Below are 23,837 nucleotides of genomic sequence, written 5' to 3' on the forward strand. Positions count from 1 at the left end.
CGCCTGTGTGCTATCCCCAGCTCTGTTACTTCTCTGCAACCTTTGGGGAAGACACTTATTCTCCATGTCTCCGTTTCAAGTTGGGATTGTTCACCTGCCTCTCAAAAATGAGGTAAGAATTAATGGTGGATAGAAAGCTGACTAGATTGTCAGGCTCAACAGATAGTGATCAATGGGGCTGGTTTTGTTCAACATCTTCATTAATGATCTGGATGATGGGATTAATTGCACCTTCAGCAAGTTTGCAGATGACACTAAACTGGGGGGAGAGGTAGATACGCTGGAGGGTAGGGATAGGATCCAGAGTGACCTAGACAAATTGGAGGATTGAGTCAAAAGAAATCTGATGAGGTTCAACAAGGACAAGTGCAGAGTTCTGCACTTAGGAAGAAAGAATCCCATGCACCGCTACAGGCTGGGGACCGACTGGCTGAGCATCAGTTCCGCAGAAAAGGACCTGGGGATTACAGTGGACGTGAAGCTGGATATGAGTCAGCAGTGTGCCCTTGTTGCTAAAAAGGCCAACGGCATATTGGGATGTGTAGTAGGTTTGGGCCGAGGTTCGGCCCTCAGCGGGGCTGTGGGGTGTCCCACCGCCTTGCTCTGGTCCAGCAGCAGTCTGGGACGACAGGCACACGGTTAGGGGCTCAGGCCCATAAGCAGGGGCTGAGTCAAGAGGTCCGAAACCCAGGCCCTTAAGCAAGGGCTGAGGCAAAGTCTATAGCAGCCCAGGCCCTAAGTTAGGGCGGGGCAGCAAGCAACTAGTCTGTCAGGGACCCAGGCCCTTAAGCAGGGGCTGGGTCAGTTTGGGGCAGCCCAGGCCCTAGGTCAGGGCGGGGCAGCAAACAAATAGTCAATCAGGTACCCAGCCTCTCTAGGCCAGGGGAAACAGGGGGAGTCTGCCACCCAAGGAGTGGGTGGCAGGGGGGACGCAGGCCCTCCCACTCCACTGCGTCCCAGCCCGGGGCCCTAGCAGCGACAGAAACTTGCTGCTGTCAGTGGGGATCCTGGCCGCAACACACTGACATCGGCTCTGGCAGTGCAGCAGCCAGACTAGGGTCGGCTGCCCCCGGGCTACTTCCACACTCCCCCTCGTATGGTACCTGGGCCGTCTTAGTGACGTCGGTGCTCTCCACCAGCATTGGCTCCTCTGGGTAGGTAGCAGAGGGCAGGCTCGGCTCCTCCTCGGGGTACCTGGCAAGAGGTAGGCTCGACTGGCCCGGTGAGTCAGCAGGCTGGTCGCGGCCTGTGGCTGTTTCCCAAGCGGGAGCTCGGCCACGGACGTCTGCTCTCTCCGCCGGCCTGGGCTCCACTGAGCTCTGCAAGCGGGCCTTTATACTTTCAGGTCGGGGCGGTGACCTCAGAGGGGCGGGCTCCGGACCCGATGGCTCCACCCACGTTGGGATTAGGGGAGGTTCGGCCCTCAGCAGGACTGTGGGGTGTCCCACCGCCTCACTACAGGATCTATTAGTAGGAGCATTGCCAGCAGATTGAGGGAAGTGATTATTACCCTCTATTCAGCACTGGGGAGGCCACACCTGCAGTATTGCTTCCAGTTTTGGTCCCCCCCACTACAGAAAGGATGTGGACAAATTAGAGAGAGTCCAGCGGAAGGCAGTGAAAATGATTAGGGGGCTACAGCACATGACGTACGAGGAGAGGCTGAGAGAACTGGGGTTATTTAGTCTGCAGAAGAGATGAGTGAGGGGGGATTTGATAACAGCCTTCAACTACCTGAACGGGGGTTCCAAAGAGGATGGAGCTAGGCTGTTCTCAGTGGTGGCAGATGACAGAACAAGAAGCAATGGTCTGAAGTTGCAGTGGGGGAGGTCTAGGTTGGATATTAGGAAACACTATTTCACTAGGAGGGTGGTGAAGCACTGGAATGAGTTACCTAGGGAGGTGGTGGAATCTCCATCCTTAGAGGTTTTTAAGGCCTGGCTTGACAAAGCCCTGGCTGGGATGATTTAGTTGATATTGGTCCTGCTTTGAGCAGGGGATTGGACTTGATGACCTCATGAGGTCTCTTCCAACCCTAATAGTCTATGATTCTATGATTTGTAAAGCTTGTGGGGAATATATGGATGTTAGGTGCTTTGTAACCATGTTGAACAGTACTATTCACAGTTAAAGTGAGCCAAGCCCCTCTATCAGCTTTTAGGATTTGTTCCTTGGCTCAGACATTTCACCAAGAAATATCTTAATTCTGATGGGTGTATTAGAGTGTCCACTAAATAGTTGGCCATTGTAGTGCCTTCAATCAGAGCACCTCCGAGTACATTACTGGTAGGGAAATGTTATCTCCAGTTGACTGTTAGAGACAGTGAAGCATAGTTTGCTCAAGTGACTCATAAGATCACCACAAGTGAGTGGTAGAGTGGGGTACAGAACCCAGGTTTTCTGATGTACCATCTCTTGCTTTCATCAGTAAGCACCAGTGCTTCCTTTCATGCACAGAACCTTTCACCTAGTAGATGGGGTGATGACTCCTGTAACCATACCATTAACCTGGTGACTACTACTTTTGTGCCATGTTTTAAATAATTGTTTTTTCCCTCCAGGTAATGCCAACTGCCAAACAGCACAAGGAGAGATACCAGTGTTGCTGTACAAGAGTCACTTTCCCAACTAAAATTTTAAGCAAATCTGAAGATATTTCCTGGACATAGTGTATATTCAAAATGTCATGAGTGTCAGAGTTATATACAGTGAATCCATGGAGTACAGACTTTTTACCATGGTTCAATTAACACTTTCTCCTCAATCTTCTCTAAATGGTTACATCTCATTAATGAGAATCCACTAGGAAAGTTCAAATCCAGAAGAGGTGAAATCCAGGCTAAAGCTAGCCCTTAACTTGGAGCATTGAAAATGATGACTGTATTGTAGCCGCAGCTAGTTTTTGGAGTTTTCTTTATTATGTATGCTCATGAAAGGCTTCTTTTGTCTATTTAACTCTGCAATATTCAACAATAAGGTACAATATCTTACCCTTGCCTCTCCATGCAACTTGGCTTCTACACATATTTGGGCATAAGACTAATCATAGTGTCCTGTTGGCAGTATTAAAGTCATTCTTCCTGTACTTCAAATAGCATGCCTACTTCTAACATCCCATCTTGGTATCAAGATCATTGGGTCTCTGTCCAACAGGGAAAAGTGCTAACTTACCACCATACACCACTCCATCTTCTCTGCTTTCCCCTTCGGTGAAGGTGGATCAAGATATGATTAAGAACAAGTAGGAGCTCCAGTATCTGCTTCCAAGTAGGACCTGAATAGGAAAAGGTACTTCCATCCTTTCGGACATACAAGTCAGAATATTAGTATCCTCAATTGTCACAGGCATGACACTAGGAAATTCTGCTACTAATACAACAAATTATAATATGAGCATTTAGGGGTATTGCTTGAGCCACTTTTCTTGTATTAAACCAAAACTCTAGTCTCAAAACTGGAGATAACTGCTTTCCTATTCAGATTGATACAACCTAGGTCTGTTTGTTATATGCTTTCATTTTTCCTTCAAACTGATGGTATGTCAGATTCCTGTACTGAGTATTTGGTATTACTTTTATTGAAAGAGGGTCACCTACATTAGGGAAGGCTATACTGCTCTTTTGGGATACAAAGTAAAAGGCCATCTAGGCCAAGAGCAATCCTGCATCAAGTTGGTCCCTGGAAAGGGTAACATTTTATTTATTGCACGCATTAAGGAATCAAGTATCAGAGGGGTAGCCGTGTTAGTCTGAATCTGTAAAAAGCCACAAGACCCTCTGTTGCTTATTAAGGAATCAAGTTTGGCTTGCTTAGTTGGTTTGGCATATAACCTACTGACTTGCTCTAATTTGGGGAAGTATAGAAAATGGATACAAGCCAGAGACCATATACTAACAGCCCAATTACCTGAGTAGGGATTTACTCAAGTTTTGAATATTGGGTTCCTTTCACTTGAGGCATTTTGTGTACGAAATCGGCACCTGTCTGGAACCCTAAGTAGCTAGGTCCTTGTGTTTCATGTTTAAATGTAGGAAATAGGAGACAAGAATTCAGAATGTCTCTTATCTCTTATAGTCAGAGAGAAGCCAGGGCTCTATTGATCATTATACATACAAGGCACTGGCTCTCAACCAGGGGTATATGTACCCCTGGGGGTACACAGGTCTTCCAGGGGGTACATCAATTCATCTAAATATTTGCCTAGTTTTACAACAGGCTACATAAAAAGCACTCGAGAAGTCTGTACAAACTAAAATTTCATACAGACAATGATTTGTTATACTGCTGTATATGCTCTACATTAAAATGTAAGTACACTATTTATATTCCAATTGATTTACAATTACATGGTAAAAATGAGAAACAAAGCATTTCTTCAGTAATCGTGTGCTGTGGCACTTTTGTATTTTTGTCTGATTTTTGTAAGCAAGTAGTTTTAAGTGAGGTGAAACTTGGGGGTAGGCAAGACTAATCCAACTCCTGCAAGGGGCACAGTACTCCGGAAAGGCTGAGAGCCACTGCTATAGGGCACTGTGAGTAACTTAGAGTTCAGACACAGGCAATCCTCCCTCACCGTGTGTGTTCCGCTTATGATTTGCTACTAGCTTTAGCTACTAAAGAAATTAGAATGTGTTTGTCCATGAGTCACTTCAGTGTGATTCACCAAAAAATGTAGTGTCCTGAACTGGCGTCTTCCTACACAGTCCCTGTATTCAAAACGTCAGGTTTTGTACAGTCATGTATTCCAAGTTACTAGGTAGGAGGAAGTTGGCAGAGACCTGAAGTGATTGCATCCTTTGTCAATAGGGAGGACAAACATGTTTTCAATAACTGCATTGTTGCTAGCCTGAGTAAAGAATATTATTAGCTAGTGGATCTAGAGGTAGTTGCTTATATCCTTGAGCCTGAAGAAGCAGACTGCAGAGGTAAATAGAAGGGAAAAGCTGGAACTGTGGGATAAGAGCAGTGGAGGCTGGGCCTCTGTATTTTGAAAGGGGACAGGGAATAAAATCAGTCCCTCATTTCAAGGCTGTACTTGCCAGCATAAGTGTGAACAGCTGACTGCTTGGGCTGAAGAGCTGGAAATTAAGTCATTTAAACCATGCTTTTGATACATACCAAACCATTTCAGAGAGAATGTTTTTTTTTAAAAAAGCATAGTGGTTTTAATGAAGTATTTCTGGCTGTGAATTGTGACTAGAAAAGGGATAAGTTAGTCTGTTTAATGCCCCCCTCCCACCCCACACACACATTACTTTTTAGTACATTCTTTCTTCCCTTCACTGTAGGATAAATGGCTTAATCTTGCCAATAAGCATAATCAGTTTATTTCTTGCTCATCACTTCCATATATTTTTGGTTCTCTTATCGTTTACTTACTCATTTTTTTTAGCTAGAAATTAGATGCTTCTAGATGTTAATATTCTGCCAGATGAGTTCAGGCTTCTCACTGAAAACATACCTTGTTCAATGGTTCTACCACAGGTCACAAGTTCTCCAGGCCTGGGCTGGACTGGAGACCCTGGTGAGCTTATCAACCCAAGGACTGCAAGGACCCAGTGTAGTTGATGAAGGATGCAGTGACTGACACTTTCTCTTGGTTTGACTACACAGACGTGTGCAGTTCTTCTCTTATTAATCTAGCAAGACTGTATTTCCATCAGTGGGAGCACTAGTGTAGACCAGCCAGTGTGTTTTTTCCACTGCACTAGTGAACAAGAGTCAGCTTAGACAGCATGGTGTTAGGGTACAGATGATAGATTTATCTTGTAGAGGATATTTAAGACCAAGATCCTGAGAACTTGTGGTAATTGAAGATACCAAGGCACCTCTAATATGAGCAGCAGTTTTAACCCTAGATACTTGTATCCAATCTACCAAAATTTCCCATTCAGTCTTTTGGGAGAGGCATGGTTCATTGTCATAATTGTTTATTGTCACTGTGCCACTATTAGTTAACAAGCTTCACCACAGCAGTATGTTAATTAACTTCTGTGTAATCTTCCACCTCTGTCTGTAAAATCTTTAAAGCACATTCTATATATCCACATTAAGTCATAACTTACTGTTTTAACACACCTGTATAAAACTCCCTTTTGGAAGATCTTATTTCTAATAGCATGTCTTGAAGTCCCTTCAGCTGGTTTGATAACACAGTGTACTGGATGGATCATTCTACTTCCAGCTCCCTCAAAAAGCAAAGGTACAATGAGATTGCCCATTTGTAACTGCTAGTAGTAAATACCTCCAATGGCCAGGACACTAGATGGGAGGGCTCTGAGTCACTACAGTGAATTCTTTCCCAGATGTCAGCGAGATCCACCAGCCAGACATGCTCAGGGTCTAACCGATCCCCATATTTGGGGTCAGGAAGGAATTTTCCCCCAGGTCAGATTGGCAGAGACCCTGGGTTTTTTCACCTTCCTCTGCAGCATGAGTTACTTGCTGGTTTGAACTAGAGTAAAAGATGGATTCTCTGTAACTTGCAGTCTTTAGATTACGATCTGAGGACTTCAGTGAGTCAGTCAGAGATTAGGGGTCTATTACAGGCATAGGTGCCGACTCTGTGGGTGCTCCAGGGCTGGAGTACCCCCGGGGAAAAATTGGTGGGTGCTCTGCACCCACCGGCAGCCAAGCTCCGCACCCCAGCTTGCCTCCACCTCCTCCCCTGAGCGCGCCATCCCCGCTTTTCCTCCCAGTGCTTCCCACTGTGAAACAGCTGTTTCGCGGCGTAACAAGCTGTGGGAGGGATGGGGGAGGAGCAGGAATGCGGTGCGCTCAGGGGAGGTGGGGAAGAGGCAAGGCTGGGGCGGGGATTTGAGGAAGAAGTCCAATAGGGGCAGGGAGGGTGCGGAGTTGGGGTGGGAACTTTGGGGAAGGGGTTGGAATGGGGGGGCATGGATGGGAGGCGATAGGGCAGGGGTGGAGTCAGGGTATGGCCAGGGGCATGGGGGCGCGAGCACCCACCGGCCCTAGGAGAAGTTGGCGCCTACGATTACAGGGTTGGGTGGGTGAGTGAGGTTCTGTGGCCTGCAATGTGCGGAAAGTCAGACTAGATGACCATGATGATCCTTTTTGGTATAAACTCTGAGACCTAAATGCTTTATTCATATTTGAAGGAAGCATTTTTCCCTATTACTCTCAAGAGTCTGAACTTCTAATGCACTGTGCAGAGGCTGAGAGCCAGATGCATCCTCCCCCTCCCCCCACACCCTCTTTCATGAGCCAAATGACTGGTTTTACATGAAGGTTTACAAATGTACTGGGTATGACTGCCTTGGCTGACATAAATGATTTCAGGACTGGGACGTAAATATGGGTATGGAAGCCTTAATTAGCCACCCAGATTTGAAAATTTAAGCCATAAGCTTTTTTTGTGTCACTTCAATTGCTGATGAAAAATAAGTGATAGGCTAGGACTTGATTATAATATTAAAAGTTAATTAGTTATTGTTTTTCCATTACAATTATAGTAGCAATATTTTTCTGCTTTTTACAAAATAAATATTTACTTATCTTTTTATAAAGTTTCCTTCTCTTGGTTCCATAGATAATTTCACGATACTCATTTCTGAGGAGGAAGCAGTGAGATTTTACTACATGATCCTGTTACTCTAACACACAAATCTAGAACCCCACTTATTTTCTCCCCGTTGTCTGTTGAAGTATTTGTACAATTACTCCAATCCTGGACAAGAATTAGTAATTAAAGGAACCCTCATTTTTGATGTATAGGATACCGCCACTGGAAGGTACACCACGAAGTGTATAAAAGAAAAAAATTACTTACAAAAATTCAAAATACCTTATACTCCTATGGCTTAAAATTTACCATTACTGTTTTTTTAATAGTTACCTGGTTAGTCTACTGCTTCTTTGAAACCCATAGCAATGACTGAGCTTGCACTTCAGCCTTCCCTTTGATAGGAGCCTTTCCCAGAATACTCTCCTTTGTGTTTGACTGTTGTAGTCATACTCTCTGTCTCTCAGTATCTTTTTATTACTATTGTTATTTTTCTGGGTTTAATTTTTGGTTTAATTTTTTGAGGACTTGCTAGCTCTTTACAAATAGACTCAGGTAAAAATAAACTGTTGTTAGTAATAATTTATTAAAAGTAGACTATAAGAAACTCAACTTGCATTTCACCATTTTTTGTTCTTTATTTCCTCTTTTATTTAATGTAGCTTGACCAAGAAAAATAGAATAGTTTCAGGAAACAATGTTTTAAACTAAACAGCCATTTGTTTCAATTAAAAATATTCTAAAAATTCATCAATTTATTTTTTATTAACAATGGACCTATATTAACACACACTAAATTTGGGGTGTTTAGCTACCACTAAACAAAATAACTGCTCTGCTGAAAAACAAAGGATTTTATCATCCCGTGTTGACCTCATCAGAGCTATTGTCTTATCCTTATTTCATCTTTCAGTTTATAAAAAACTTAGACTGTCTTTTAATAACCTTGTTGAATCAAACTTTAAAAATGCATAATATATTATTACAATTAAACTCTCATTGTTTGACCTGTTGGCTTAGGCTAAATACTGGCACAAGGTTTTTTTTTTAGGATGATTTTGCATAATGGAGATTTTTAGATTTATAGGCCTGATGTTACTAATTTAAATCTGACTTTGTAAGTGGCCTTCCTTTGACGCTTTCTGAAATGTAGAGTCAAAAAATGACTGCCTTAGTGGGAGAGCCTAACTTACTCTCCCAGTCCCCACGGGGATTGCAGCCCAAAGCACACCATAAAAGCCCCATACGAAAACACTTTATTGTAGGTCCCCAGCTCAAGTTATTGGCTTTGCAATTAGTAACCCCTGACTCTGTCTTACTATCCTTTCTCATTTCCTTTCATTTCTGTGTCTTTCTGTTTCTTCTTTTTTCAATGTTCATTTCACACAGTCAAGGTGCTGGTAATTAAGTTACATCCTAATAAAGTGGCACACTCTCAATCATTCTACCTAATGCCTACAGCAGTGCTACCATCACCCTCACGGCTTTGAAAAGCTGCAATGTTTACTGGACTTATTCATTGTCTGTCTCTTTCATTCTTTTCCCCCTCCCTTCCTGCAGATCTCCAGAGGTCCACGTGACGGGAGCTGCAAAGACACACAACTCCACCTGAGTGGGTGCATCAGTCATTTGGTGCCTTAAGAGTCTCAGCAGCGGTCTCTTGCCTTCCCCTCCCCTACTGCAGGTGTTAGGAGGGTCTTTGCCATGATCCCCATGGACCCTTGGAGTCCTGTGGGGAGTCTCCTTGGCCCCTGCCCATCTACAAGCCTTAATGTGGCCTTTGTGGACAAACTTTCTAACCTTTCCACCCCCCAATTTTAGCAACTTTGTCCCCAATAAACTGATGAGTTTAAATAGGATCATTAGTGTCCCCGCTCTTTAGGTTCAAGGGGGCTGAAAACCTCATTTAGGCTCGGGAAAATCTGCTGAGCCTAATAAGGGTGTGGCTGTGAGAAAGGCTAGCAAGCCTATTAAAGGTTGGAGTAGGGGAGTTGATATTTGCTGCAGTTCTTCCTCCACTCTCTACTGCGTCCTGCACCTACAAGCTACCTGCTATTCCAGTCCCTCCCCCTACAGGACATGGATGCCTACAGGATCTGTAGAAAGGGACATCAGAGCAGGGAGGTATTATCCCCAGCCAAATAGATTAACACAATGCAGCAATTAATATAGTTCTCCTACTTTTCCTTTTACTTGTCATGCAGATCTACCAAGGTGACGTTAAAATGAAAGGGATGGATCGTGTGTGTTCTCGTGCAAAGTGCCCCTTTTGTATTAATGCTGTAATTACTTTAAGAAAGCCGGTAAAACTTCTAACACAAACCGCCAAGACAAACTAAAGCGTTACCTCTGAAAATGTTATTACTGGATCGGACAAAGCTATTTGCTAGTGCAATGATCTCATTCTTAGAGGCACAGCTTTTTGGAGGCAGTATTTCTGAGAATGACTTAAAAAGATAAAAGCATCTATTAGGTCTGAGTGTCTGCATTGCAGGCTATTCTTTTTTGGCCCTTGATGACTTTTTTTATATATATATATATTTTCTTTTTCATTCAGTGATCGTGCAGATGATGACAAATTAAATATACTGAGTAACTGGATCGAGATGTTAAGATTCTGTTGTGTTAACATTTGACAATCCTACCTTTGTTTGGGGAAAGAGGGAAAAGAAATTGGCAAAGATTAGAGACAAACTGATAAAAGTAAAGTGTGCGGTCCTTTAAAGTACAGTATGTCAAGGTCCTCATACACTGCAAATAAACCTGTACACTTGTTTGCATGCTGCCAAAGTAATTTCAGTAGCAACCCAGCCCTCTGTCAGCTTTGCAAACAAAATACAGAAGAGAACAACTTCAAGCAAGTCAATGTACTAGAAATGTGAAACAGGCCACCAGTCCACGGGTTGTTAATAAGAGCTATAGTGGACCTTACTCATACAAAACTTCCATTGTTTGAAATCGGTGGGTGTTTTCTAGGAGTAAGGACTGCAGGGATGGGCTGTAATTGTGCTAACAAAATTCAAAACTGAGTCAAAATGCCCTACCAAAAATTAATTTTCCAAACTAGCTACTTGACTTGTTAGTTCACAAATATTGTCAGTTCAAATAGTGACATTGCCAGCCAAAAACACAATCTGCACCCAGCAAATACAGACACCCTCAAATAGATTCAGTGAAGTGATAAATATGCCAGCTAGCACCACCGATAGATATGCCAATCATTGACATCTTTCAAATGGCAACATAGGCCTAGAATGTGGGAGACGAATACAATTCCATTTATCTCATGGTTTGTAAAGACAAATTAGCACTTGATCTGGGTTCTATTTCCAGCTTTGCCACTGGTCTGATGGGTGACCTTGGGCAAGTTACTTCACTGTTGTGTGCCTCAGTTTCCCAATTTGTAAAATAGAAATAATGCTACTGACCGCCTTTGTAGTACACTTGGAGAGCTACAGATGAAAAGTGCCATATAAGAGGTAGGTATAAATATTATCATAGTAGTTATCTCTTAGTAATGTCAAAGTATATAACGGGATTTACTCATCGGAGATTAAATGGGACCTGTGAGTGATAATTTTGGACTCATTTTCAGAGAGATTTTTCCTGCTGTATCAATACCCTTATAAATAGGCAACTGTACAGTTAATGCTAACCACGAAACAATCCTGCTGCTCTACCATGTAGTATCATTCCTGTAGCTTTCACATTTAAATAATTAAATTCCAAGGAATAGCAGGCCTGTTCCAGAGCTACACAAACACACACGTTTAAAAAATATTTGAAAGCCAGTAATTCAGTCATTTCCAAGGAATTTTGGCTAGGTATATTGTCAGAGGACTAGAAGTTGTATATTGGACAGATTCTTATTTTACACTGCATACTTTCTAAAAATGCACTAGCTTGGTATAGGATTGTGCAATGACTGTATCCATATGTAACATTGCCTCTTTATAAGGCTCTCTATTAGCAGACCACAGCACTGAGGCTCCTACTTCTACTGAAATCCAATGTAAACTCCAGCATTTTGCTAATCCTCTTGTCTTCCAGAAAAAAGCGCTGTGGAAAATGGGACCCTACAGGTTTGACCTCCGCTGAAGTCAGTGGAATCTGCACATAAGTACCCGAGGGAGAATTGGGTGCTGCATGAGACACTGCAACATCACTCGACCAAAATCTGCCCTCAGCCACATGTTTGTAAATCCCGTTGACTTAACTAGGAGATGCCACAAACAGCTGTGGGCAGGATTTGGCCCAGTGTGTTACACAATGGAAATTATTTTCACAGATGATGTGAAAACTAGGTGGGCACAATATAAACCCTTCTCTGAACAAGAATCAAACTGTCTTTAGAGAACATATAGGCAACTCCAAAAAAAAAAAGGCATAAATTGACAGTGTTAACAAAGTTTATAGGTATTACTTTTAGGATTTTATTCCTACTGAGAAGTCAGTGCACTATCATGACTGCAGGCACAAGTGTCGCCAATACTTGCAATTTTATTGTGAGTCTTGCAATATTAGGTGTTTTTCTTAAAGCCCCAGCTCCTGGAGTCATGAGCATCTCCATTTCCGTTAAAAAAGTATGTTTTTAATGTCCAAAAAGTTGCAGAAAAAAGGTAGAAAACATGACTTGAATGTAATCTAAAGGCTCAAAAAACAGAAGGAAAGATAATACTCCAAATTTGTTATTAAAAATCTCTTGATTTTAATGCTAATCTTATGATTTTTTTTAAGACCTGGATCTTGATTTTTGGAGTTAACAACACTGAGATGTTGTCATATTCAGGCCTGTGCCTAAATGCAAAAAAAAAAAAAAACCCAGAAAAAACGAAACAAAAAAATCCTTCCAGCAATATCCTTTGACTGGTACATTGCATGTTATTTATTTGAGTGCTGACAATATGTTTTGAGTTGTACTGAACATGGAGTAGACTGAGCTTCTGCCAAAGTTACCTATATAAAGATAGACTACAAATCAGACTCAGAATTCAGATTAATAGGCAAGATGGAGGAATTTGTGCTTTAGGAATGGATTTGAAGGAAGGAGGGAGATCGGTCAAGGACCTTGTTTGGGATACAAGGGGTTGTGGGGCAGACGGTTAGGAGCTGAATGAGAGGATGTGAATGGAACATCTGGTCAGTCAGCGTGGACATCACACAGGTAGCAAGCTGCACAGTGGAAAGAACTGAGAAGAGGCAGCTAAGCTATGTAGAGTCTTGAAGGCAAGGATGGACTTAAGTGTTAAGTGGAAGGTTGGGGGAAGTCAGTGGAGGGGTTTGGGGAAAAAAAGGCTGATGTGATGGGGTGGGGGGCAAAGCAGATGATTTGAGTGAAAGGTAAGGAAGTGGGCCGTCTAGGAGCCAAGAGAAGGGGAGTGTAGTAGTTAAGGTGACAATCTGGATAAAGGCTTTCTAGAAGAAGTGGATGAAAATATTTGCAGGAGAATGTGTGTGTGTGTGTGGGGGGGGGGGTTGTTTTGGTCTTTTTCAGTAGGCTGTCCACTGGCTAGGTCCAGGACTTGGCCCTTACTCCGCATCTGAAAATGTTTGATTTTAGAAATAGGGGAAGCGGGTCAAACTGACACAAAATTCTAAAGCTAATTCAGCCAAGCAGTATTTCCTCACTGTTTGGAGCTGAAGTGTTCCTTAGAACCAGCAGTGCTTTTGGGACCACTGTTAATCTGAACGCTTGCAACAGTTCCTTTGTCAGACAAATGTTGTCTGTCTGCCACGCAGATGGGGCCTTTTCTTCATTGCTTCTTGCATTTATCCTGAGATCAGTCCAGACTCGTCTAGCACTGCTTTGCATTCCTGGCAGCTTTCAGGAAACATATGCCTTGCTGGCAAAACATGTAGGCTCCTCGCTCTGAACACAATTCAGCTGGGATGCCCAGGTTAGGCTGCTGATTTTGAACCCTAGCTGTAAGTTTATGCTTCTTAAGCGCTCACGCTAAACTCCTCCCCTGCCCCCAGTCAAAACATCATCTGGGACAATATGTATAGGCCAACGAGTGGGAAATTTACATAGTCTTGTGGTTCCTCTGCTCCTATTTAAGGAATGGCCATCAATATTCAAGAAAAGACATCAAGGACTAAATCATCCAAGAAACCTAGAGAGCACTTTTGTTCCTGCAAATAATCAGTTTGTATGTAAGTTTATAAGGAACTGATGGTAGATGAAATCTAAAATATATCTGAGAGAGGTGAATAATAGGAAATCTCATGGCGAGTCACAATTTATTTTTATTCTATACTATACAACACACCTTTTGTGCTTAACACGTTCAAGGAAAATGACAAAAAGGGCCATGTGCACCCCTCTATGCAACCCTGGAGTTTAAAAAGCCTGTTAAAAGGGCACTTTCACTGATGACTGGCTGGCAGCTCAAACCCACTTTTTTTTTTTTTTTTCATGTGAGTCTGGCCAGCTAAGGAAACAATCACACCCCCATTTGGCATTAGTACAGGAACATTGCAAAGGTTTTTGGAAACTGTTTCCCTCCACTGCTGAGGTAAATTATTCTAGTGGGCAGAACAGGGAGTCCGGTCTCCTGGTTTGGTTTGGTTTTTTTTCCCCTAACTCCGTTGCTGTCTCACCTTTTGATATATGGCAAATCACACAAGCTCCCATCCCTGAAATGGTGTTAATGCTGACCTGTCACCAGGGATGTTATGAAGTCTGCTCAGTTTGTTTGTAAAGTGCTTTATGATCCTATCAAGAAAGCTGCTATACAACTGCAAGCTATAAAGTATAAGTGATTATTATAAACTATTCTACTTCTTTTGTTTATAAAGCACTGTGGCAGCGTTTAACTTGCTGGAGTTTGAAAGCTGAACTGAAATGCACTATACATCTCAATCCTTTGGAGTGCAGCTGAGTGCCATGAGCAGCACTGAGCCACCTGGAGGGCTGCTCAGAGAGGTGCTTTGCCACTCACAGTTCTCTTAACAATGGGGTTCTGCAGACTGGCAAAAACACTCAATGGAATACTGTTTTCTCAGGGCCCTGGGAGTATTTTATGCCTGTTTTGTGTCTAAGTGCAATTATTAAGCAGTCAAGTCAATATTTGCTGGGCAGTTAGTGTGACGTTAGGAGTGTAATATAATAGCTCATTGAAAGGTGACAGGGCCAGGAAGAGTTAATTAACTCACAGACTGACCTGACCCATGGCTGAACTTTAGAGACTAGTTAGGAAGATGTGTAAATGAATAGAGCTTTGAAATGCAAGCCTGCATTGTTAGAGATAGAAGGGTAGCTGTTTGCTCAGGTCTTGTGATGTAAGCAAACAAGTCTTGTCTATTACTATAGCTTTGATTCAAAGATCAAAAAAGGAGTATTAGTATTTAGGAAGACACTTGAGGGAAATAGTATTATTGTCTATATGTCTCTTTGAAGGTTGTGGTAACCTGTAGCTGAACTGTTTAATGGATAAATTACCCTGTACTAATTGCCATGATGTTTGGGAGAAGGAAAGTTAAGCCTATAGTTTTCTCAGGCCAAAAGCCTGCTGGAAATGTATAAAAACCTTGGGGCACAATCCTTCTTCATCTCAGATCTGCTCTGGGTTTCAAGAGGGAGAAACCTTAAGCCATAAGAATTGAGATCCCCAGTCACTGACTGGAGTCACCCTGAATATGGACATTGGACTATAACCTATGGACTATATCTAAAAGGACTACTGGCAACTACAAGCTCATCTCTGCTATGTATCTAAACCTCAAGAATTGAATTCAAGTCTGTATGTATATTGATCTTATGTATAACACTCTTTCTTTTCTTTTTAAATAAATTTTAGTTTAGTTAACAAGAATTAGCTATAAGCGTGTATTTTGGTTAAGATCTAAATTATAATTGGACCTGGGTGTGTGGCTGATCCTTTGGGATTGGAAGAACCTTTTCTTTTATATGATGAGATAAGATTTTCTGTAATCATCATCATATCTGACATGTGTGTCTGGATGGAGGCCTGAGGCTGGGCATTTTAAGGGAACTGTGTTGTTTGGACTTCTGAGTAACCAGTGAGGTAATACAGGAGCTGTTTTGTGCTGGCTTGGTAAATCTAAGTATTGGAATATCCACCAGCTTTTGGGGTTTGTCTGCCCCGTTTTGTTTGTAGTTCACCCTAATAGAGTGACCTCAGCTGGCTCCCACAGGCAGCATCGTCACAGTCAGTAACTTCAGATACTAAAAATGGCAGCTATGCACATTATTCAATGAATTACACTTAAGTATCTCGGTCCTTGCCTTTCTGACTCCTCTCTGGCGTGTCCTCTTGGCCCCATTCATATTTGCATACTTCATTTCAAGCATTGAGGCTCACTTATATTGCTCTGCACGATGACTAAGCCTCGCTATGCAAATACTGTGTTTTGGATACTTCAATGCAAAGAGTTTCATACTCGGCTATAAAAGGAATCAAAAATCCTACTTGATATTGAGCTGTAACGTATAGTGAATATGTCCCAGATGTGGAAAAAAAATATGGCCACCTAATGTTCAGAGAGTGAAAGCTCTCCACAGGAATAACATTATCTTGCACCCAATCTGGGGTGACCAGATGTCCTGATTTTATAGGGACAGTCCCGATATTTGAGGCTTTGTCTTATATAGGTGCCTACACCTACTCCCCACCCCCCCACCACCACCCTTGTCCCAATTTTTCACACTTGCTATCTGGTCACCCTAATCAGATGTGAAGTATAGTATAAATACACTATGTAAAGCAATCTTTTTTCAGGAGTGTAATAATATGCCTTTGGAACTCACTCTCTATGGCAATAGACCAGAGTTTTCCTTGGGTAAATATAAGGAATCAATGCACAATTGACCTGTTTTGGCCAGGCCTTTATTTAGCTGATATCATCCCTGCTGCAAGGTATTTTAAATTTAGTACATTTTATTTTTGTTTTTAATTGCTGTAAGTTGTCCCCAGGCCAGTGCAATAGGCAATGTTTGTAAATCTGTAAATAAAACTGTCTACCATCTGCCAGAAAAATGTGAAATTAGAACAGTGACCATTTTAGAACTACATTACAGTATATGGGGGGAGTAATTTAAGAGAGAAGATGAGTTTATAGTCCCTTGGAGGCACCATAGATCCACAGATGTATAAATAACAATCTTAGTAGAAACTCTTCTGGCTGCTTCGTAGGCTCTTCTTTTGTGAAGATGTTTTTCTTACAGCTCTTCCTGAAAGACCAGAAGAGTGACAATAGTATGCTTGACGGGATGGAAGGCAACTGTGTGATTCACTATAGCTTTTTGTAAGTAATGTTATGTAGACATGCTGAAGGTAGATGGTCTTTACCGTCACAAAGAATTACCACCTTCAGTGCCTGGTAACTTGCTCTATAAAGCTACCTTTACTTCCTCTTCTATAAGGATAATCATTTCAGCTTAGAGAAATACTGTTTCAACCAACATGCTAATGTGATTAAATGAAGAACATCCTACAGTAAGTTATTTTTATGCTACATTTTTTGCACTGAAGTGATGGAAGTGTGTGTGTTTCTGATCACGCTTTTGAAGGCGGTTATGCCTTTGTTCCTAGCATCTTTTCCAACATGTTGGAAAAATTAGACATAAAATACTGTAGGTCCAGCACTTCCTGGGTAGACTGAAGCATGGAAGGCTGATAAACTTGGAGGCCACATTCAGCTCTCAATGGTTACTTTCTGGCAAACGCCTTTTTCTTGAATTGTAACGAAGGCAACAAGATACCTGTTACATCACCACCCAGAAACCGTTATAGGACACTCCTGTTTAGTTCTTCCTCCTCCCCCAAATTATGCTTAATAAACCATATCCCTTTGAGGATCTGATCCATCATGCTGGTGAATACTCCAACTCCCACCGAAATCCATGCAAGGTAGGTACTTGAAGATCTCTCCATTTATGTTGCATCCAGGAGCCTTTTTATTCCGTTACAAGAGCCTGATGTCTGTTTTTCTCTCTCATAGAGAAATTTAACTTTTTTTCACCTGTTTTCCATACTCTAAAATAGAAGTAATTTTAGACTAAAAGTTCAAGATGTGTTCTTTATGTATAGACACATCACGCACCAGTGCTGCCAGTGATATTTATTTCATGTAATAGGCATTTTCCCTGGTTAGCAAGAGTAACAGCTGTCCCATTCCACCTCTCGGCATTTAAAAAAAACAATAGAAAATTGCACAATTTCATAACACATGTTTAAACCATATGTCTTCAAACATGACAAAGGTACTTGCCCTTACTTTGGCCTAAATTCATGGCAAAGTAGAAATGTTTACTAGAAGCTGATGCAGAGTAGTTGAAATAAAATGCATACAATGTTTTTCACTAGTGGGGGAAAATATATATATATATATATATATGGACATGCATATCTCAAAAAAGTGGAACAGAAACTTTCCAGAGCAGTCCTCGTTTGGGCTGAGAGCAAGCACCAAAAATTATCCAATGTGGTTTTTCCCCTTAAGGACATAAATCAGGACTGATCTGGCAGTGTTCGGCAAAGAAAAGGTTAAAACCCTAATTTGACAGCAAGAAATGAACAGGTGTCTCCCACTCTCACAGCACTGCAGAGGGATTCAGCAGATTGGGGTTGGACATAGCTGAGCATGCTTATGCCCTCAAGAATGAGAATTCTGTAAGAGGAGAGGAGGAAAAACTTATTGGTGTCCTGGCAGTGGAAGTCTCTCCCTGATATAGAAGGACACTTAGAAACTCTGGTTGCAAGAAGCCTTCTTCCTATATGCTTGTGCTCTAGCTGTAAGGAAACCATCTGCTTTGCATTTGACTTTAGCCACAGGAGTCTTCACTGGCGTTTGGAAGAAAGTAACTGAACGTGAGTCAATTAATTCCCATTGGGGGTACACTGTAGGCTACTGATCCTTGCAAAGGCCTTAAGATGAAACTGTTTCCTAATGCAACAATAGCATGATGCTAATGTGATTAAATGAAGAACATCCTACAGTAAGTTATTTTTATGCTACATTTTTTGCACTGAAGTGATGGAAGTGTGTGTGTTTCTGATCACGCTTTTGAAGGCGGTTATGCCTTTGTTCCTAGCATCTCTAAAACTCTAGTGTGATCAGTGATAAGTTTCAGCTCTTTCGGCAGACAATCACTGAGAAGTCCTCCACCTCCCACCCCAGCCCTGAGTTCCCTAATGAATTTGCATTAAAACAAGAGTCCAGTCCTAACCATCACCTAAATAGTCCTCACTGCTATAGCTTACTAATGTGTTTTTTTTTTTTTTTTTTTTTTTTTTTAACATGAGTCCTGTCTTTTCCCATTTATTTATAGCAGCAACCTCCAAGGAGGGCTGTAATTAAAGATGTTTGGTCTGAGTTCAAATAAAGGGCATTAAACTTTGTCAGTGTCAAATCTTTGGTTATTAAAATAACACACTTTTGAAGAAATGTACTGCTTAGCAAACATGTTTCTGTATACTGTTGAGCTGTATCCTGTTGCTCCCTCCCTCTTTTTCATGCTGGGGAGGTAGAAGTGCTCCTTGGTGGCCTCTGAGCAGAGGCGTGCAGTGGGGGTAGCAGCCTGGAACTCATCAGAAAGGCTAGCAGACTTGTAAGCACCGCACGTGCTGGTGGTCTGTAAGAGTTGATGAGCTTATGATCTACAGTGAAATTTCTCTTGGTGAAACAGTCTTTCCCCTGATCATAAAGTCCCTCAAACCTGTACCTGGGGGAAGAGAGGGGAGCTGATTTATGCATATATCCAGTTTATGCATATTTAGGGTGACCACCTTTTCAAAAAACAAAATCAGGACACATGCAGGAGCCCCGCTCCCTGGCCAGGTTGGAAGATGAAGCCAGTCCATAAGAGCCACCCAGGGAGACTGGGCTGCTGTGGAGAGCCCTGAACCCTCCACCTGACCTTGGTGGGAGGCCAGGAGGACTAAATGCAGCCCCTGGCCTGTGTCCCTGCCCTCCCAGAGCATGCGCCCAGGGCAGATGGAGGGTCTGGGGCTCCCCACAGTGGCCCAGGCTTTTACCATGGCCTGGCTCCAGCTTCCGGCCTGGCCAGAGTGGGGCCTCGGCGGGGAGAGGAGAAACAGAGGTCAGGGCCTTCTGGCAAGGGGGAGCTAAGGCCCACCTCAGCCCCCCACCTCCTCCAGCAGGAAGAGGCTGCCGCTGCCCCTGATCCTTGTGCAGACATGGAGTGATGTGGCAAGGAATCCGGGACAAATGCTGTTCCGGAATCACTGAGCCCTGGACCGGGACTTCAACTCTGCATTTTTGGACTATCCTGCCCAGTTTGAGACGGATGGTCAACCTAGGCATATTCCATTACTTTAAGCATTAGAAATGATCCTGAGTTTCTTGAAGTGAGCAGAGATCCCTATATTTCAAGCTTAAAAAATTAAAAGATCTGATCAAAATACTGGTGAATTCTCTCTAGGTAACAAGACAAAGCAATACAGGGCCTACTGCTGTGAGACCAATCAATTTGGTGATCAGAGATCACAGCTAGATTGAGTGCTATGCTAGAATCATAACCCAAGTTATAATCACCTTTTTTATTGGGTCACATCTGGTATTTTGCCAGGAGCAATACCACTGTTGTAGTTGAAAGTTCCCTTTGTCTGTTCCTCTATGTGGAACTATTCATAACTATTGTGTATTTTTTGTTTTGGGCTCTTTTTTGTTTTGTTTTTAATTTTGCTTGTAAGATATTTACAAGTAGCCTATCATGAAAGTAGCTGAATAAAGTTTTTAATTTTTAAACTTAAAAAATGCAAAGTAGGAGTGCAGGGGGTGTGGTATGGAAATATAATGCATTTCCATTGTTTGGTGTTCATACAAGTTACCTAGTTACCACTGACTCTATATATGAATTTCTGTATTTTCCCTCTTTCTTGTAAGGGTTTCCATAGTGCCTTAATATACCATGTTTGATTCTCCAACTATGTATTAACTTTTTCAGGATCTATGACCTTCATTAGAGTCAAGATCTACTCTGCCTCTCGTGGTTGACCTGAGAGTGTAGCATCTAAGAGGATTATTTTTATACCATTAAAGGGGTTGAAACAGATTTAATCTTTGCACATGGCATATTTAATGGCATTAAATAGTCTACCAGAATGCACAGGATACTCTGACTTTGGGAAGTGGTTCCTAGTTCACTAAACCTACAGCCATCCTCATAAGTATTCATTTATTAGAGAGAGCAGTTTAGAAAATGCCAGAGTTAATAAGGCTACAGATATCTCTTTCGTAGGAATTGCTGTGCCTGAACAGACCATTGGTCCATCTCTTGGCAATGGCCAGGACTGTATGCTTCAGCAGATGCTATTTAAAAGTCCGTCACAACATGTTTTCTGTAAAACTGTATTGTTAAGAATTTTCTTCTTGACCCAAACTAGTCAATACATGTCTGATAGCCCTTATAATTTTATCTTGGCTAAGTGTAAACTTGCATTCTATTTCCAGCTGAGTCAAATAGTTCATGGAAAGAGCCTCTCTGTGTCTTTTGATTCTCATCAAAACTAGAAAATGCATAGATATGCAAATGTGAACACTTATTGAACTATTTAAACCTCAGGAAAGATGCATTGGCCTCACATAGGTATGAATCAGCGTTCTTATTTTATCTGAGTGGATTCTCCTACCCTTAGCCATTTCTGCTTAGAATTGGGTGTGTACCTGGCCAGGTCAGAACAACTCCTTAAAATGTCATCCTGGCCTGATGAATGAAGTGGTTTTAAAAAAAAAAAAAAAAAAAACACTAAATCTTTTATTGGGAGTGTCAGATTACATATTTCCCTAATTCTACTCAAGTGGATGTAGGTGATGAGTACTCCCTTATCTGTAAAATAACTAAAATATAAATTGAAAATTGGATATATCAAAGATCAAGCTTTTTCTGTACTTGCCCTAATGCACACAGCATTTTGTAAAGTTCTGTGACTTTCCTCCTCACTTAATTGTCTTCTACCACATGTTTAAATGGGACATAGAAACTTGATCTGTTTCATAGCAATCTAGTAGAGTGGGCTGAGTTTTTCTACAAGACTCAGGCTCCTAAACACTGAAAGTCAAAAAGCAGCAATCAAATGATCACATGACTCTGAGACTTTTCAAAAACAATCATTTAAAAAAACGAAAGGGGTCTGGCACTTTTCTCCCTTATAAACTAGCAGCAGATTTTCATGCACAAGTCTTCCAGCTTTATCTTCAAATTCTTCTGTGTTAGGCTATGACTGCTTGTTATGTGAGATCTGTCCGCTTCTGAAGACTTTTTAAAAGGTGAGCAGCAGCTCCTTTTCCTCATGCATGCGAAAATCTCAATCCCAAATCATGAATGGTTCATGCTTGAAAGAGCTCAACTCTGCTAGTTTATCAGCAGCAGCACAAAGCAACTACTTCACTGGTCACTCTTTTGATAAATTCTTAGCACTAATGCAGCATACTTTGGGTTTATGCACCACATTCAAACTCAGATGGTCTGGCTGGCCACACAGTGCATGGCAAGGATATCATTAAAATAAATCCTAGAGGTGTGAGCAGACCACATTACAACCAGCCGTAGTGACCTGAGCAGAACAGTTAGCTAGCATTTTGCTAAAGTGCCATACTGCTTACTGGATTAGCTAGTTTTATTTGACTCTTCCAATCTTTAGTTCCAAACAGTTAGAAAATGGGAGTCCCATGATGGCACTTTTACCTGAATCCTTGTAGGTTTCAATTTTATAATCAGAAGAGAAGTTGCAGTTCAAAACTAATCCCTTGTCATCAGCACAGTGCTGCTTTGCTTTAAAAAAAAAAAACAAAAAAAACTTGGGCGAGTCCAGCAGCTTCAGATGGTTTCCTTCAGACAGTTGCCTCCCACAACATCTGTTTTAAACAAAGATTCAAATTACAGGCAAAGTTAGTAATTAGTGCACTCCTGTTTTAGCTGCATTTATCCAACTATCCTTTCAAAGTTACAAAATTAATGGCTTTCTCAAGTTTACTCTGCTCACAATAGTCCTAGGGGAGGGAGATCCCAGTAAACATAAAATAATTTCCTTAGATATGTGGATTTACAAAACTGCTATTTCAATTAGAGGCTCTAGTAATACTTTGCACTCCTGTGGGGCCTTCCACCCAAAACACGTTATAACTAATTAAACATGGTGTGCCCGTAATTCTCCCTACCGCTCCCTCAGTGAATTGTGGAGGCCAGCCGAGGATGTCTCACTGGCTCGCAAAGGGCTTCAAAGTCCCCTTGCATGTTGTATCTGTTCCTTTTGCCACTCTGTGAGGCAGATGAACGGTTTGAGGCCAGCCTAAGGTGCCTGGGAGTGGGTGCTTCTTGAAGAGCAATAATAGACTTAACAGTGTGAATATACACTTGAGAAGTAAATAATCACACATTTGACAGTGGCACAAGAAATATCCCTTTCTGGCTGCGCATAATGCCTTACTGTTGAGCCATAATGCTGCACTACTGATTATCCTCATAAAAACACGAGAAAATGCATTTTGTTTATATATGAAGAACAGCATTTGATAAACTGATTCACCTCCGGGATGACAACAAGCGTGAAAAATAGCAGCCCGAAAGGGACCGGTGTTGAGAAAACTGTGAGCAGTTGACAAAGATGATTCTACTAGGAATTGCATTTCAGCCTTAACTCTAGAATGCACTGCTATGTCCACTATAGTAATACAATACATTTCTTTTCTTGACATGTGAATGAAAAGTTTTATCTTGGGGGGGGAGGGATAGCTCAGTGGTTTGAGCATTGGCCTGCTAAATCCAGGATTGTGAGTTCAATCCTTGAGGGGGCCACTTAGGGATCTGGGGCAAAATTAGTACTTGGTCCTGCTAGTGAAGGCAGGGGGCTGGACTCAGTGACCTTTCAAGGTCCCTTCCAGTTCTAGGAGATAGGATATCTCTATTTATTTATTTATTTAACTGTGATCATGAATTTAAAGACTGATGCATACATACTCCAGGGGACAGAGTTAAGGGTGTGAATTTATACTTTTCAACTCTTGATGTTAGACTACACCATTTGGCACTCAAACTGTTGCATTTAGTATAGTTTTGCATTTGATTAATGTTTGTACTTACATAGTGATTTCCAGCCAATAGATAGGACTTTAAAACAGTTCTCACAACACCCAAAAGAGGTCATTTGAGAGAGGAATGAACTGAGGCATAGTCAATAAGTGATTTGTCATACAGAGGTCAGAGGAACCAGGAATTAGAACCCACATTTTCTGATTTCTTCTGCCTCAGCCACTAGAATGCTCTCCGGTGTCTTCTAGTCATTGTAATGGTTCTTATTTGAATATATTTGCCTTTTAATCCTCTCTGGAA

The 23,837-nt window shown here is 41.8% G+C and overlaps 1 long non-coding RNA gene across 2 annotated transcripts in view; it reads left to right on the forward strand.

Moving 5' to 3' along the window:
• The window catches only part of LOC135973808 (uncharacterized), a 142,524-nt gene that overhangs the window by 30,152 nt on the left and 88,535 nt on the right, over positions 1–23,837 (forward strand). Inside the window, exon 1 of one of the 2 annotated variants that reach the window (XR_010590827.1) lies at positions 14,673–15,264. The exons of the other annotated variant lie outside the window; for it this stretch is intronic. This is a non-coding gene — a long non-coding RNA (uncharacterized LOC135973808). Of the gene's footprint in view, positions 1–14,672; positions 15,265–23,837 lie in introns of those variants that run through there. 2 annotated transcript variants of the gene reach the window in all.

The sequence above is a fragment of the Chrysemys picta genome, chromosome 10 (genome assembly GCF_011386835.1).
Source record: "Chrysemys picta bellii isolate R12L10 chromosome 10, ASM1138683v2, whole genome shotgun sequence".
Lineage (NCBI taxonomy): Eukaryota > Metazoa > Chordata > Testudines > Emydidae > Chrysemys > Chrysemys picta.